This window comes from Daucus carota, chromosome 6 (assembly GCF_001625215.2).
Source record: "Daucus carota subsp. sativus chromosome 6, DH1 v3.0, whole genome shotgun sequence".
NCBI classification, from domain to species: domain Eukaryota; kingdom Viridiplantae; phylum Streptophyta; class Magnoliopsida; order Apiales; family Apiaceae; genus Daucus; species Daucus carota.
Window position 1 is genome coordinate 13,336,335 of NC_030386.2, and position 12,816 is coordinate 13,349,150.

A 12,816-nucleotide genomic window follows, 5' to 3' on the forward strand; every position below is an offset into this window, starting at 1 on the left:
GAGTTGAATCATGCGTTTCTCTCCAGCTAATTGTAAGTCGAAATTCAACTTCTTTAGTGCCCAATAAGCTTTATGTTCCAATTCTACTGGTAAGTGACAAGCTTTCCCAAACACTAACTGAAATGGAGAAGTACCCAATGGTGTTTTGTAAGCTGTTCGATAAGCCCAAGCAGCCTCGTCTAATCGCAAGGACCAGTCTTTCCTAGAAGGGTTAACCACCTTCTCTAATATGCGTTTGATCTCTCTGTTAGACACTTCAGCTTGACCATTCGTTTGAGGATGATAAGCAGTAGCAACCCGGTGATTGATATTATACCTCGTCATCAAGGTTGTGAATTTCCGATTGCAGAAATGAGAGCCTTCATCACTGATAATGACTCTAGGGACTCCGAAACGGGTAAATATTTGTTTTTGAAGAAATTGCAAGACCACCTTGGCATCATTTGTAGGTAAGGCTTTCACCTCCACCCATTTAGATACATAATCAACTGCTAATAGAATATACTGGTTGTTGCAAGACGAAACGAACGGTCCCATAAAGTCAATGCCCCAAACATCAAATATTTCGACTTCCAAAAGCATTTTAAGAGGCATTTCATTCCTCCTAGAAATATTACCTGTACGTTGACATCGATCGCACCCCAAAACAAACTGATGAGCATCCTTAAACAGAGTTGGCCAGTAAAAACCTGCTTGTAGTACTCTCTTTGCTGTCTTCTCTCCGCTATAATGGCCCCCATAACCAGTGGAATGGCACTCGCGCAAAACTCCCTCAACTTCATTATTAGGAATACACCGTCTGAGAATCTGATCGACTCCTTGTTTAAACAGAAAGGGTTCATCCCAAATATACCATTTCACATCGTGAAGGAATTTCTTGCGTTGAGCATAAGAGAATTCTGGAGGAACGACCTTACTTACCAGATAATTTACAATGTCAGCAAACCATGGCTCTTCTGCCTCAACTCCAAACAACTGTTCATCTGGGAAGAATTCATTAATGAGAGTGTTGTCGGTAGTTTGTTTGCTATGATCTTCTAGTCGGGATAAATGATCTGCTACCTGATTTTCTGTGCCCTTCCGATCTTTTATTTCTACATCAAACTCTTGGAGTAATAGAACCCAACGAATTAGCCTTGGTTTGGAATCCTTCTTTGAAATGAGATACCGAATGGCTGCATGATCAGTGTATACCACTACCTTTGTTCCAAGAAGATAAGACCTGAACTTCTCAAAGCTAAAGACAATAGCTAGAAGTTCTTTTTCAGTAGTAGTGTAGTTCAATTGTGCATCATTTAATGTTTTGTTGGCATAATAGATAACATGAAACACATTACTTGTACGCTGGCCTAGTACAGCTCCTACAGCATAATCACTGGCATCACACATTAATTCGAATGGTTTACTCCAATCAGGTGCAGTGATGATGGGTGCTGATGTCAACTTCTTTTTCAAAATTTCAAATGCTTCCAAGCACTCCTCATCAAATTTGAATGGAATGTCTTTCTCTAACAGATTGCAAAGAGGTTTGGAAATTTTTGAGAAGTCCTTGATGAACCAAGGAAGCTTCGGATGCCTTTAACTGAGAGTGGTGGAGGGAGATTTTTAATTGTTTCCACCTTCGCTTTATCAACTTCCAGTCCCTTGGCAGATACTTTATGTCCCAATATGATTCCTTCTTGCACCATGAAATGGCATTTTTCCCAATTGAGAATCAGATTAGTTTCCACACATCGCTTAAGAACCATTCTCAGATTCATGAGGCATTCGTCATAAGATGTTCCGAATACAGAAAAATCATCCATGAATACCTCCACATTGATGCCGATCATCTCTGAGAATATTGCCATCATGCACCTTTGAAAAGTGGCTGGTGCACCGCATAAGCCAAAAGGTTCTCTTCGGAATGCAAATGTACCATAAGTACATGTAAAGGTTGTCTTTTCTTGATCCTCCGGAGAAATAGCAATCTGATTATAGCCAGAATACCCATCCAACAGGCAATAGAATTCATGACCAGCCAACCTGTCAAGCATCTGATCAATAAAGGGCAGCGGGAAGTGATCCTTCCTTGTAGCTTTATTCAGCTTTCTGTAGTCCATGCAAATTCTCCAACCAGTGACAGTTCTAGTTGAGATGAGTTCCCCTTTTTCGTTGGCTACTACTGTCATGCCTCCTTTCTTAGGCACACATTGTACTGGACTCACCCATGAGCTATCTGAAATTGGATATATGATACCTGCATCGAGCCATTTAAGAATCTCTTTCTTTACAACCTCCTTCATGATAGGATTTAACCTTCTCTGTTGTTCCACTGAAGGTTTGCTTCCTTCTTCAATGAGGATTTTGTGTTGACAAAAGGATGGACTGATTCCCTTGATATCAGCTATAGTCCACCCAATGGCTGTTTTGAATTCCCTTAGCACCCTCAAAAGTTTTTCCTCTTCTTCACCTGACAGGTTAGCTGCAATAATAACAGGAAGAGTAGAACTTTCACCAAGAAAAGCATACCTCAAGTGATCCGGTAGCGGTTTAAGTTCAAGTTTAGGTGCTTCGATCACTGATGGTTGTAATGGTTTATGGTCTTCCTTTTGTTCCTCCAAGCCAAGAGATTCGACAGGTGGTTCAAAATTCCTTCGCCAAGGTGATGAGTTAAGATGATGGATTTCTTCCAATTCTGCTTCACTATCCAATTCCTCATCATTGGTAAGGATTGCTTCCAATACATCATCCTATAAAATCCGCTGGCTATTGGTTTCTGCCGTAGAATCAAGTACATCCATACTGAAACAAGATTCCTCATCAGTTGGTAATTTCATTGCATTGAATACGTTGAACGTGACCGTCTGGTCTTGTATTCTCATTGTAAGTTCCCCTTTTTGTACATCGATCAAAGTTTGCCCGGTGGCTAAAAAGGGTCTACCCAAGATTATAGGAATTCTCTTGTCTTCTTCAAAATCAAGAATCACGAAGTCGGCTGGAAATATTAATTTATCAACCTTGACTAGCACATCTTCAATTATACCCCTCGGATATGTGATCGATCAATCAGCTAATTGTAAAGACATGTTTGTCGGCTTGAGCTCTGGCAGGCCAAGTTGTGTGAAGATAGATAGCGGCATCAGATTGATGCTAGCTCCCAAGTCGCACAGACACTTATCGAAAGAGAACTTCCCAATAGTGCAAGGGATAGTAAAGCTTCCCGGGTCTTTAAGCTTCGGTGGTAATTTTTGTTGAAGCACAGCACTACATTCCTCCGTTAAAGCTACTGTCTCTAACTCCTCGAGCTTTAGCTTTTTTGAAAGAATACCCTTCATGAATTTAGCATAGCTAGGCATTTGCTCGAGTGCTTCTGCGAGCGGAATGTTGATGTGAAGCTTTTTGAAAACTTCAAGAAATTTTCCAAATTGTTTATCCAGCTGCTGTTTCTTTAACCTCCTACGAAACGGAGGTGGTGGATATGATGGCTTTGACACCGGAGCAGCTGTAGGGATAGCCCTATCCATTTCGACAGTAGGTGTTATGCCAATTGTATTCGAAGGAAGTTCTGCTGGAATTTCTTGCTGTTCATCATCCTGATTCTGCACTAATGTTGAGGTTGGCCCTGTTGTAGTTTTTCCAGATCTTAGCGTAATGGATTGGACTTGCTCTTTAGGGTCCCTCTTACCTGGTACCTCTGTATCACTAGGGAGATTCCCCTGTGGTCTGATTAATAAAGCATTAGCTAACTGACCGACTTGTGTCTCCAAGGCCTTCAACGTTACTGCCTGACTCTTGTACATGAGTCTTAGTTCTTCCATGTCAGACCTTTCGTTAGCTGATTGCCCATGATTCTGAAATCCCGGTGGGTGATAAGGCTGTTTAGGTGCATACTGTTGTGAAGTTCCAGCCTGACTATACTATTTAGGTCCCTGTTGAAATCCTTGTTGAGGCTGATTATAAACCTGATTATTACTCCAGCTGAAATTCGGATGATTTCGGTTGTTAGGATGGTAAGTAGCTGGAGCAGGCTGTTGACCTCTCTGAAAGTTGCTCACAAATTGTGCTGATTCACTAGAAATGGCACACTGATCAGTAGAGTGAGTACCAGCACATAATTCGCAAATTGAGATTGGCTGTTGAATTCCTTGGTGAGCCAGAGAATCGACTTTCATCGTGAGAGCCTTAAGTTGAGCAGCAATAGCTGTAGACGTGTCAAGATCAAGAATTCCGGCTACCTTCCCTTGAGTAAGTCTTTGAGTAGGGTTCTGATATTCGTTAGCCGCCATCATTTCAATAAGATCATAAGCTTCTTCATAACTTTTAGCCCATAGCGCACCTCCAGAAGCAGCGTCAAGCATAGGTCTGGATTGAGGTCCAAGACCATTATAGAAACTATTTATTTGCATCCAATCCGGCATGCCATGGTGGGGACACTTTCTTAGCATCTCCTTATATCGCCCCCATGCTTCACAGAATGTTTCTCCTGATTGTTGAGAGAATTGAGATAGTGCATTTCGTAGTGCAGCAGTCTTTGCCATGGGGAAGAATTTAGTGAGAAATTTCTGAGCTAGATCTTCCCATGTAGTAATAGAACCAGAAGGTAAAGAATGTAACCATCCCTTCGCCTTATCTCTTAGTGAAAATGGGAAAAGCCTTAGCTTCACAGCATCATCAGAGACGTCATTAAATTTGAAAGTGTCACAGATCTCTATAAAATTACGTATATGCATATTAGGGTCTTCAGTAGGAGAACCCCCATACTGTACCGAGTTCTGGACCATTTGAATAGTTCCTGGTTTGATTTCAAAGGCTTTGGCTGCGATTGCAGGCCTGACAATGCTTGACTGGATATCATCGATCTTTGGCATAGAGAAATCCTTCAATGCCTTACTGTCTGGTTGTGCTTCAGGTTCTGTCATTGTTTCAGAATCAGAAGAAGAAGATGAATCAATTGCTTTTTTACGAGCTTGAGAACGTGTTAGCATAAACGCGATCCAAGTACCTGAAATAAAGAAAAGAAGAAAAGTGAGAAGAGAATAGAATCCTAGTCAGTGAATTTTAATGCACACTGATGACAAGTACATAAACTAATTAATTAACACCGAGTCCCCGGCAGCGGCGCCAAAAACTTGTTCGCAAAAATCTACACGCAAGCGCACGTGATCACAAGTAATATATTAAGTTCGATCCCACAGAGACTGGTGAATTAAGAATACGCACCTATGCAACAATGTATGATCAATTTTCACTGCCAAGACAATTAACAAGGATGGTTTCTTTTATACTAATAACTAAAATTACTAATCAAATTCAGAATAGGAAAACACATGGGATTCTAACTTCATTATCGAATTCATCTAGAATTGAAATTACTGATTAACATGCGACTGTTGATCCTAATCAGACAACACGAAAGTAATACATGCCAACTCTCGTTGCACACATATCATACCAATCAAAATCCACAATTAAGATAGAAATCTCATGGACACCAACAAAGCTCAGACCCTATATCTCTATAGCGGTAGTGTAAGCAGAGAGGTTTAATAGCAAGTCGTCTATCGTGATTACACAGGGTGATAAAAATAGTTCAAGTCTACCACAAATTATGTTTCATTCACATAATCCTATGTTTACATGGCATAGTTCTAAATTCAATCATCCACTCTCGCTTCAGAAAGAATTAACAAACAACTCAGAAGTTAGCTACGCTTCTAAGAAGAATAAGCACGGCTCATGCAAAGATATCAACGTACGTCACAAAATCAATCAAACAATCTCGTTACTAAACTACATCGATAAATCCATTAGAATCCCATGAAGGCGGTTAGTTCATAATCGAACTAATCGACATCATGGGTTCTAATGAAAACATGATAATTAACTACGAGAATTAAACGAAATAAAAATACTTGAATTAATAATAAAGAACACAACGTTACAGATTTGATGTTCACGATCTCGCTCGAAACTGTCACTTCCTCGCGAAGAACGATCCAATACAAAACCGATAATGTGCTTGATTACAAAAGAAAACTGATAAAACTATATTCTGATATTCTACGATAAAAAACTACTTCTTGGAGGCAAGGGTTTTACACATGAGAAAATAAAGTACATTGACCAAGTCAACCGGGCCTCGACCGCTGCAAAAATCCATCAGAAAAGCTTCAAAAATCGGCCCGGGACACTTCTGCTGGGCGCGGCCGCGCTAAACTAGCGCAGGCGCGCTAGTGGCAGCAGTAGGTAGCGCGGGCGCGCTAGAGGTTAGCGCGGGCGCGCTACTGTCTGCCACTGGCAGCCCAATTCTTCGTTTTTCAGCTCGTTCTCGCGTGCATGTCCTTCCTCGCTCTAGTACCACTTCCGTAGGTGATCACGGTTGCATTTAGCACATGCAACAAGCCCTTTAAACCCCTAGATAGCTCTAGTGGACGAGTGTGCTCTCGTGAGGGTTTGTAGAAGATATACCCACAAAATCCCAAGTCGCGATGAATCCACAATTCTTTATTCTTGCAAATAATGCACCAAAAACAACCTAAAATGATAGAAAATCACTTCATCACCTCAACTCGTGACCTGCACAGAAAAACACTAAAAACACATCAAAAGACACTAATCACTTAAGTACAACCAACCAATTTAAGTGGAAATGAAGGCCTATAAATGTGTATAAATACCACTTATCACTCAATTAAATATTCCTTGTCATTTAAACATTGAAGCTGTGACTTGTTCGTCGATTCTTCGTCTTCTTAGTTCTTCTTCTTCATTTGTTGACTCAATATGGAATCTTCTGAATAAATAAAGTATTGAAACTTTATACCTTCTGATCTTCTGGACGTGCTACAAAAGATTATTTGTACACTGAGGCTTGATCATATTAATGAACTTCTTCTAGTGGTTTGCAGCAGCATCCTGAAATTCTTCTGACATAAAATCTTCAATAAATCATTTGACGTTCTTCGTACGGATTCCGGATAACAGTACTTGCTATTTACTTCCTTTCTTATCAGAGTTGAGTTGATTCCTCTTAATTACAAATAGGCTTAACATATGCCTTTCAATCTCCCCCTATTTGTTTGTTAACATAACATGCAAATTATCGAGACGATAACTCAACTAACTGATAAGACAAAGGATTAAACATGGAAAGATAAATAGCAAAAGTTTCTGGTATTCATTAGACATTCACCAGATTCAAACATATAAGTAGATTACAAAAGGGGTGTTCATTTAGAACATATATTACAATACCCAATATTAATCTACAGATCAACTTCTCCTTCTTCAGTATCAGAACTGTGAAGAATAGGAGTTGAAGGTTCTTCCCTGGATGGCTTTTCTGCAGTAGTGGCTTCACCACGTTTCTTCCTTTCGTTAGCCAGAGCCAGTTGGTGCATAACTTCCAAATCCACAGGGTCCTCCTGAAAGTCAGCAGGCTGAGTCTTTGTGACTTGCTTCATCTTCCTTGTATATTTGGAAATACCATTCCGAAGACAGTAGTCAGCTATAACTTTATCTGCATCAGCCTTCTCTTTCGAAGCGAATCCCTTGGTTCTCAGGAGAGTAGATGCAAGGATCAGTTGGTTCACCGGGTACTTTGGGAAGGACTCATCATTCAGATACAAGGTGTTTATGACGTCGTCATTGATGAACTTCAGACAGTAAGGATTCTTGACAATCTGAGGGCTATTGAAATCAGCATGTTCCATCAGCTTGTCTCGAAGGAGTTCATTCAAATTAGAGCTTCGCTTGACTTTGTTACGAAGCACCCAGAGCTCAGTTACTGTAAATGACTTTAAGAATTCAACTGAGAGTCTGAATGTCCCGTTTCTCCTTGTGTATATGATGAGTTCCCATTGATCTAGCAGATTCCTGACTGCAACAGTAATGTACCACAACTCCAGAGAAAGGGCATGCATGAATAAATCCTCATCAGGGTTTATCTCCCTTAGATCATAGATAAGAGACATGAACTTCCTGTCATCGAAGGGTTCCCTCTGAGGTCCATTGAAAATTCTGCGAGCAATGTCCCAACTCTTACCAACTTTATGCTTCACATCAAGATTCTTCTGCACACAGGCAGCATCATAGATCTTTTCCTTTTCCTTCTTGATTTTCTCTTCTGTGATGAGCTTGTCCTCTAGAAGCTTTTGAAAGTCCCTGAGCTTTCTCTTCCTAGCTTCATTTTCCAACTTTAACTTTTTCACCAACTCTTCATGTTCAAGATCTACAGCCTCCTCTTCAGTCTGGAACACATAATCTTCATCAAATGCACCATCTTCGTGATTCTGGCAGTAAGTGGCATCAAACACATCATCATCATCCATTTCCTTAGGAAAGGCATCATAATTGTCTTCCTGTTGATGCATGGGTTGCTTGCCTTTAGACTTTTCAGTTTCTCTGCCAGGTGCAGAATCAGAAGTGTTGGTGTTTGTGTTCCCTTTGTTGCTTTGATTGGAGCTGTTTCCTTTGTCTTCTCCTCCCTTGTCTCTATTCTCCCCCTTAGTTGAGGGATCCTCTCCGGAGGTTGGAGCATCAGACTTGGAGTTCCTGAGAAGTTGATCCAGTTTGCTGTCGATCTCATCAAATTTAGACATGTAGAGCTCATGGTTGGATCTCATCTCGACAGTCAAACTCTGGATATCAGCTCTAAGCTCATCCCTGTAAGAACTGGATGGCTCCTCCTCTACTTTCTTCTCTAAGGTGACCAGTTGTGCACCTTTCAATTTCTCATTCTCCGCAATCATCCGGGCAAGTTCAGCTTGTAACTTAGCAATTTGTTCCTCGAACAGAGCTGGGTTAGTGTGTGCACTCACCTCACGTACACTCAAAGCTGTTTCACTAGCCTCACGTGCATGTGTATCGCTCGGTGTTTGCCTTTCATCACTCGATTCACTCATAGCTCCAGATGTACCTGTATATACTACCAATGTTCCCTGAAATGGGTTCAAAGGTAGTGGAGGAACAAATTGTCCTCCGGAAGCCAGTGACGGCAAATCTACTTGCACATTGCCAAGCAGTTCCTGATCATGAAAGAAAGGGTGATCAGCAAAGTTTTCATGCATAGTAATTTGATTTTGAAAAACTGTGCTCTCAGAAAGTGTAGTAACCTGTGTATTGGCTTGATTTTGCACTAGCGTGAGTGCTAGAGCAGTGCTAGACTCTGTACAGGATACCGTGGCTGGACGGTCAACTTCAATGGCTTCATTCTGTTGAGAGAATGACTCCAGAGACTGTATTGCCATATCAGTGTCCAAGCCCTTTTGAGAAGGCGAGGATGAGGCTGCAGTTGTCTTAGAGGTTTCCACCCTTTGCTTCTTTAGAGAAGACAGAGCTGCGGGTTCAGACACAAAAGCACTCCCACTCCTTTTCCGGGCTACTTTACGAACAGGTTTCGTAGTAGTGATGTTTGTTGTGTTTGGAGAAGAGAGAGTTTGTTGAAATGAAACATCAGCGGGGATATGAACCTGTGTGTTGTCAGGTTCATTGCTGGCAGGCTGACAAAACAAGTCAAAGTTACAACCATAATCAGATATATCAATATTAAAGTTAGATGAGAAGTCAGTAAGTACCTGAGCTACCTGTAAGTTATCTCTGAATTCCTGAAGTCCAGGGTTGATAGCAGATTCTGATGGTAGTGGTTGTGAGGTTGATTGTGTTTGTGGAGAGTATTGTGTTTGAGTGAGGGGTATTAAAGGTTCAGATGAGGATGGATGATTTTCAAAGAAGTTGTATTGTAGAGGCTCATCTTCAACTGAAGGGAATTGTTGTTGGTGGTGGATAGGTGATTGAGTAGGTGATTATTGAGGTGATTGTTGAGGTGATGGTTGAGGAGAGTGTTGTTGTTGTGGTTGAAATAACTGTTGCAGGGGTTGTTGTTGTTGCTGTTGAGGTTGTTGTTGTTGCAGGGGTTCAGGTTGAGCCACATTAAACTGAAGAGGTGCCAACGGAGCGTTGAACATCTCTGACATGAATGGAGTGACTACAAGTGGAACTGAAAGGTGCTTTTTAGATTTCGCGAGCTTATTCACCAACTTAGTACTGGCCTTCTTGACCAAAGCTCGTTGACTGTTGAAGTAGAAGTTTTTATCAGCTTCTGTCATCTTGTCATTCAAAAGCAGCATAAGAAACCGAGGGTAGAAGCATTCAACTTTATCATTGTTCTCCACTGATCGACTCATCAGTGGTCCCATTTTCCTCAGAATCTCCTTCAGAATTATCTTGCCAAAATCAATTGGACGATTATAAGCAATGCAAAGTCCAAAAACCTGAAGGATGTTGGAGATGTTGTGGAAGTTTCTGCGATCTGTAGGAGAGAACACCTTAGCCAAGGTGTCAAAGAATATCTCCCACTCAGGCTTCAAATTACCCTTAGACATCTTGGGCAGATTGATATCTCCTTGGTACTGTATGGTCTGAAAGAACTGTACCAACTCTGGTTCTTCGGGAACTTCAGCAAAGTTGCCCCTAGGAAAACCCAAGATACGATTAACATCATCAGATGTCTTAGAGTGGCTGTATCTGTAAATCTGCAGATGCGGTGAGGGCAGTACTGGCTATACATTGTTCATTCAGAAATCTTACCCAGTGCTTGAACCGGCTCGGGCAAACCTCGGGATCCAGATAGGCATTGTAATTGGTCTCTTGGATTACAAATTTTCCAACCATTTTTATAATTAAAAAATGAATTAAGCGAGAATTTATCAAATTAAACGATACTTTTCAAATTTCTCGCAAATTTCACTTAACAATTAATTAATTAATTAATTAATAATTCGAAATATGAATTAATCTCGAATTAAAATTTAATTAATTTTTAGGTGTGAAATGCAATCCAACCGAACCAAAAGACCCAAATCAGTTCAAAATCTCCAAATAACTCAACTAATCTTGAAAATCCCCAATTCGAACTCAAGAACCCTAAATTTCGAAAAGCCCAAACATCAAAATCGAGGGCTGATCTTGATTCGAACACAACACCAATTCGAAATGCAGGCGAATTACAACAACCAAACAAGGAGATGAGCAGATGAATCGCGTGTTCAGAAAACCACAAAACCAGATCGAAATCCACGAAGTCGATACTAAAAATCCGGCGAAAATCCGGCAGCACTTCGGTAGAAATCAACCAAATAATCCACACCAGCAAGTTATACGTTACTTGAAAACGAAGAACAGCAAGTTTTTATGGAATAAAACTTGAAAAACTCGAGAAAATATGTGTGTATATGCGTGAATAGATGAAGAAGATGAATGTAATGGGGAGTAAGACAATTTATAAGATTGTCTTATTGGTTTGAATCTCGGTAAGACAATCTTATAAATTGTCTTGCCGAGAAAACCCAACCGAGTGTATGTGAAAAACACGGTAAGACAATCTTGTGAATTGTCTTGCCGTGTGGCGTATGGGGGAAGGCAGAGCTCGGTAAGACAATCAAATAGATTGTCTTGCCGAGTTATGAATCAGCAAAAACACAATATCTTGCCGAGAAGGAAAAAAAATAAAAACAAATTGAAAAAAAGCGGTAAGACAATGGAAACAATTGTCTTGCCGAGTTTTCAATAAGAAAAATAAAAGAAAAACCTGAGAAATTCGGTAAGACAATTAAAACAATTGTCTTGCCGAGATTTCCTTAATAAAAACAAACGAAAAATATATATAAAAGGTGATTTTTGATTTATTTTCGAAATAAAATGTTTTGCACATTAAATCAAAAATCTAAAATAAAAACAATATTAAATATTACACATAAATTTTGTAAAATTCAACTTTAATTAAATATAAATACTTATGAACTTAACTTTAATTCATAAAAATGAATTAATGATTAGTCCATATTTTTGCAAATTTAAGTGCCTATTTTTTTGTTTATTTTCGTAGTATTAATCGCTTATTTATTTTATTTCAGGAAATTGTAGATAAATAAAGAAAGAAGAGTAAATGCAAGAAAAAGAAGAAAAGGGAAAAGAAAAGAAGAAAGAAAAAAAAGAGTTGGCAAGGGACACATGGAGGGCCACAAACTTCCCAACACACAAGGCACATGGATGGTCAAGATTGAGCCACCCTACCCCTAAACCCTAATTTTTTAGTTATAAATACCCCCTTCTCTTTACTTGTAATGACCAACTTAGGATTTCATATTTTTAGTAGCCTCTCTTTTATGTAGTAGATCTAGTAGTAGCACTCTAAATTTGTAAACACTTTTATTATATCAATACAAGTATTCATTTTTGTTCTTAAATCTTGCTCTTTACTTTTACTTCTAGGCTATGAAATCTTTCTCTAACCACATGAGACTCTAAATTACTTGTGGATTGAAAGGAGCCTAATTATATGTTTTAAGCTTGCATTTTTTAGTATTTAGGTTGAGCCCCTTTTAATTCTCAATATTATTAGTGGGTTCAATGGTTTAGTATTCTAGATTTTGATTTTAGCTTGTAGTTTGATGGGGTTTTGTTAGAGACTTGGTAGATAAGCTAGTTTTGAAGTTTTGTGTGATTTGGAGTTAGGTTGGTAAGATTTGGTGTTCTCTTTGTTCTTGATTTTGGGGCTTTTGGGTGTAAATTTTAGTTTGCGATTTCGAAATGAGGTTAGTGGGTTTTGGTTAGTTATATTTTATATAGGCTAGATTTAAAGTTTGGTATGATTTGGAATTGTTTTGACTTGATTTGGGTCTTGTTTTGTTAAAAAAATGGGTAGTTTATGGACTATTTAGTGTAGAATTTAGTGTTGAATTTGGTTTAGAGGTTAGTGGGCTTTTATTTGTAATATTTGGAATAGCTAGATTTTCCGGTGAAAACAATTTTCCGGTGAGATTTAAGCTATTCCGG

At 39.5% G+C, this 12,816-nt stretch overlaps 1 non-coding gene across 1 annotated transcript; it reads left to right on the plus strand.

Moving 5' to 3' along the window:
• Nucleotides 1-4,398: 4,398 nt before the first annotated feature.
• Nucleotides 4,399-4,505, plus strand: LOC135147430 (small nucleolar RNA R71). Its single transcript, XR_010285007.1, has one exon. It is a non-coding gene; the product is annotated as a small nucleolar RNA R71 (small nucleolar RNA).
• Nucleotides 4,506-12,816: the final 8,311 nt, after the last annotated feature.